We start from the raw sequence: 5200 nt of genomic DNA, 5'->3' as shown, positions 1-5200 counted from the left end.
GCGCGCCCGCAATATAAGCGTTCTTTTTCTGGAATACCCTCTTTTTAAATTATTACCTAAAATTAATATTAATCAATAGATTATATTTACTGAGATACCCCTCATTTTCAAGTCAAGGACAACCCATAAACCTTTTGCATATAAATACCATGGCCTGGCCTTGCACCTAAAATTACAGAAATACATCCAAACTCGTATGGTCTGTTGCTGTTCGGTGTGAGGACCCTTGGATGGACCTTGTTAACTCCAAATATGGCAAACTTGTTTGTTTCTACTTCCTAATTGTTGGTCCGTTAATCGCACTTGGAAAAAGGGATCTCCAACTTGGAAGGATCTTTCAAATTTCTTGGAACATATGACGACCTCTCATCGTCTATTCTGATTTTCTGATTAATGGTATTCTTTGCTTCTTCTCAAAAAAAAAAAAACAGTTGGCTGATACGATTAAACCTCATGTAGTGAATAGATGTGAACTTTCCAACCCTGTTTCACAGTTTTGTTTTTGTGCAGGCTAATTAATTAAAAAAAGAGAAAATCTACGTTGGTGCCATAGTGACAAAAGTTTTTATCGGCAATTTCTCGTTTTTCAAAAACTCCTGAGAAATTGAAAAAATTCCATAAATCTTGTGTTTTTTTTGGCAAATTCTCGGCAATAAAAAAATAAATTTAAAATATAAAAATTATTTTTTATAAGAAATTATTAAAACAAATAAAAATAAAAATACGTGATTTTTTGCGATAAATAGCAGTTTAAAACGTAAACATCGCGTTTAAATCACGGTATTTATGTTTTTTTCATAAATCTCGGGATATTTTGAAAAATCTCGCAAAAAATTGCCTTTTTAAACTTTCATGCAATTTCTCACGATATTATTAAGAGATTTTCGTAAATCTCACTATATTTGTCACACTGGTTGGTGCACGCCTAACCTAGGTACACTAGTCACAATCATTATTTGGAGTGGACTATTTCCTTCTCTTTCTCATTTAAAAAGATATATATTTGCTACAAATTATACTTCGAACCTAGTTGGGATTTCACGAAGCAGATGGTCTTGACTCGATCTAACCACGAAGGTGTATTGTGAAGGCCTTGATATGAAGACCTTGGATCAAACCCTGCTGACCCACCGGTGTGTCCGTAGCTTTTAGAGGTGGGCAGGGTAGTTGTGGGGACGCCACAAATTCAAAAGCCACATGGTGTCCCTTGCCGTAAGGTCGAAGCTGGGTGTACTCCCTGGACCTCAAGGGTTTTACCAACCGGAGGTGCGGCCAATGTGCGGTCGGTGGGTGTCCCCTTGGATTATCCAAAAAAATGTATATCCATCTACAAAACCATAAAATCTGATACATAAAAAGGGTGAACCTTTGAAACTTCACTAGGTGGGCTGGCCAAAAAATTAGGTTTCAAAAGCCGCAATTACGTTGAGGATGGCGATTGCAGATAGGCTCCTCAATCCAAAAATGGAATACATAGGTACCTCCCTTGTCTCTTATTGTGGACTAAGTAGGTTTAAATCCTACTCCAAAATGTGTCATAGAAGCTGCTGCCTCACATGGACAAACTCTCTCTTTCTATCCAAATGCATCAAGCAGGTTAACCCTTTAAAGTGGGAGTGGACATTGGGTCAGGTACCCGATTTAAAATGGGCGAAGTTTGGGCTGCAATAACAGCCTGAAACTTGATAATGTCAGGTCCAACCCAGCCCCATTAGTAAATGGGCCGTGTCTCAGGCAAGAATAAAGTAAAGTGTCAATGGAACGACACACAACCCCGGTTACAATCCTGTTTCAAAGGGCCTGACCTGACCCGAACCCAGCCCAATAAGTTGTAGATCAAGCCTAAACTCAACAAGAGATGGGTCAGGCTTTCAGCAGGTCAGGGCCTGTTGAGCTCTAACCAGCCTCGGGTCAGGCCCGTCCAATGCCAAGGCCAGCCCTTGATGAAGAGTACTGCCTCACTATGCCACTGCGTACCCATGTACTTAACAGGGTGCATTTTGGCAATTGAGATCTATTAAGAGATGCATGAGAATAATATTTAAAGATAAACGATGCTTGATCACTTGTATTTAAGGGGTGGAAGATAGGACATGTTTGTCGCCCCATAAGATCAAGGTAGCCCTACCATATCTAGAGGATACACTGAGATGTTTAAAAGGATTATGCAAATTTTCAAATAAGCACTTATTTTTATCGTCAAACTTTAAAATTGATTATTTTTTTTTAAATGACTAATTTTATTTTCATAAAGGATGGAAAAATCACCTTTGAAATCAGAGACCTATCCCTTGCCCTAAAAAAATAGTCATTTAAAAAAAATGCCAATGCCAATGCCCTAAAAAATGACATAAGTGGGTCTCTGATTTCAAGTGGGAGTGGACAATGCCTGCGTACTTACTGTTGCTTTCCCGATGGTGTAAACCCGTGGAGCCCACCCCTTGCCCCCAAAGAGTCGCTTAGCTAAACAAGGGATAAGCAAGGGCTTTTTCTTGACCTTGCCCTAAAAAATGACTTTAATAGGGGGAACAGAATCAAAAGAGAGGTCCAAAATTAATTTCACTGTGAGATGCATACAAACGACTTTTTAACTTTTTCCTTGGAAGAGCATTTAGTATATGCAAAAGGGGCATTTAAATAATTTTCCTATAACTTGCGGTGCACCTAAGTTGATGAGACGTTTGATGAAGAAGCTTTACATGAGAAGAATGAGCATGATGAATTTCTAAAAAATCTTGGCAACTTAGTTAATGTGAAAGCTTTCTTGAGGAGAAGGAGAAGGTATGGATGAATTTACATATAAAAATGGTAGGTAGTGAAAAAAAATTGAGACCCACTTATGTCAATCATGTTATGTATTGGTGTGTATCAGCAGAAAATCGATTACACTTTACTCTTGAATCAGTTATTTTTAATATTATTTTAATAGTTTTAACACGAGTCACGATTGACATGTAATATTTGTTGGCCGATATAGAACGATTCACTTGAGTATCGGGATAGACCGATACAACTGAATCAGTGGCCGAGCGATTCAGGGCTGATACTGATATTGACAATATTGGGAAAAAAGGATATGCTAGCTTAGTACTTTCTCATGTAACTTGCATGAAACAAAACAAAGGAGGCCCTAGTGATAGTATATGCAAGAGAGGCATTTAAATAATTTTATTATAAGTAGCTCATGGTTCACGTAAGTTGATGAGACATTGGAATAGATGGATATAAAATGCTAGTTTTGAACATATGGATCGATTTTTAAAATATAGGTAAAAAAGATGGGCCCCATTCGGAAGTTTTAGGGTAGAATTTGCTTGATATCCCAAAAAGATGCATATGTTTTTGGAAAAGATATTTCAAGACCATACTTTTAATTGAAACAGTCTCTAGGGTTGAGATAAAGTGATATTGAAAATCACCACCAATGGTTATGTTTCCAATATCCACCCTCATGTGGTAAAGAACACCACATGGGGAGTCTTTTTAGGCTCTTTTCAAGGGCATTTTCGTACCACCAGGGATTTTTAGTGGCACAAACATTACTCCTATTTCTCATGGGCATTACTTCTCATGTGGTGGATATTGAAAGTGACAAAATTTAAAACGACAAAATATTGGTAGTCAAAACTCAAGAGAATTTGTTTTTTTTTAAAATCTTGCATCTTTTGGCAAAATATTTATAATAAAAAATAAATTAAAATATAAAAAATTTATTTTTATAAGAAAAGATAAGTAAAAATTATTTAAAAAAATTTTCATGATAAATAGTTAAAAACATAAATATCACGTTTAAGTCACAATATTTATGTTTTGACAAAAAAATAAATAATAATTTAAATATATCACAAGAAATTACTGTTTAAAACATTCAACTAATTTCTCATGATATTATCATGAGATTTTCATAAATCTCACGATATTTGTCACTATGTTTTCAATATTACCTAATCCAATCCAAAAAACTATCATGGATGTTGATACGACACAATCCATTGAATTGGATCTGATCCAGGAAGCACTCCACACATGACCCATCCAAGAGAGAAATTGGGTCACTCATCTTGTAACACTTAGATTTTTTCATAATTTTTTGAGAAATAAAGATGAAATTTATATCTCAAATGTGGTTTGAATTTGAATTTAGATAATTACAATTCTAGTATTGGATTTGAATTGGATACTTATATTGTACTATCTGGATCAAGAAATAGACTTCGGATATTGAAGTTAGGATCCATGAGGATCTTGATCCATTTGGATCATGGAGTCCAAGATGAGATAGGGACCCAAGTCAAAGTCCAAATAGGTGGGCAAAGAGAACATAGATTGATTGGTTTCCTATTTCAATAATATCTCTAGTCCAATCTGAGTTGCAACATAGCAAGATGCTCCTCGAGGATACTTGGGATTTTTTTCTATAACAAAGTCTGCAATCCCTTGAAATGGAGTTAATCATTGCAGCATCCACTTCCTGGATTTTGGTTTCAACGATGGCTAATTTAGGTCTAAATGAGTTCAAACCTACTTCAATTGGGTTAGACTAGGTTAGATGAGTTGGACCTAGCCAAGAAAAAGATAGAGGAGGTCAAGCTGTTAGGGCTAAGGGGTCTTGATCCAACTAGGTTCAGTCTAGGTCAAGTGGGTTCAAGTTCACCTTAAGTGGGCTTGACCTAGGTTAAGATCAAAAATAAAGAAAGTGAGAGAAAAAAACTAACCTGATAAGTCAAGTAGAATCGACTCAGGTGAGCTTAGGCTAGGTCAGGCAGGTCCAAGCTCACCTCCAGTGGGCTAGGTTCAAGCTAGAACTGAAAAAGAAAAAAGAGAGAAGAGAGAGAAGAGAAAGGCTAGTGAAAGAAAGTAGAGAGAGAAGGGGGAGATGATTTTTCTAAAGGGGGTGGGGTATTTATAGGTTTTGAATGTGGGCCCCACCCATGGATAAGTATGCCCCTTCTTTCTATTTTGCCCTTACCTTTTTGGATAAGTATGACTATGTTCCTTGTGGGGTCCACCTAGATATTTTCATGAGATATTTATGTGAGGCCCAAAAGATATTTTTGTGAGATATTTTATGTGGAGCCTACAAGATATTTTTGTGGGGCTAGCATATTTTTGAGGTTTCGTTGATATTTTTTGCGAAAAAAGTATGTCATTCTTTTCATCTCGACGAGACGAAACGGATTGGCTCTGCAAAATTCTCTAA

The sequence above is a fragment of the Nuphar pumila genome, chromosome 8, assembly GCF_984573655.1.
Source record: "Nuphar pumila chromosome 8, dmNupPumi1.hap1.1, whole genome shotgun sequence".
Lineage (NCBI taxonomy): Eukaryota > Viridiplantae > Streptophyta > Magnoliopsida > Nymphaeales > Nymphaeaceae > Nuphar > Nuphar pumila.
This window is presented reverse-complemented; position numbering follows the sequence as displayed.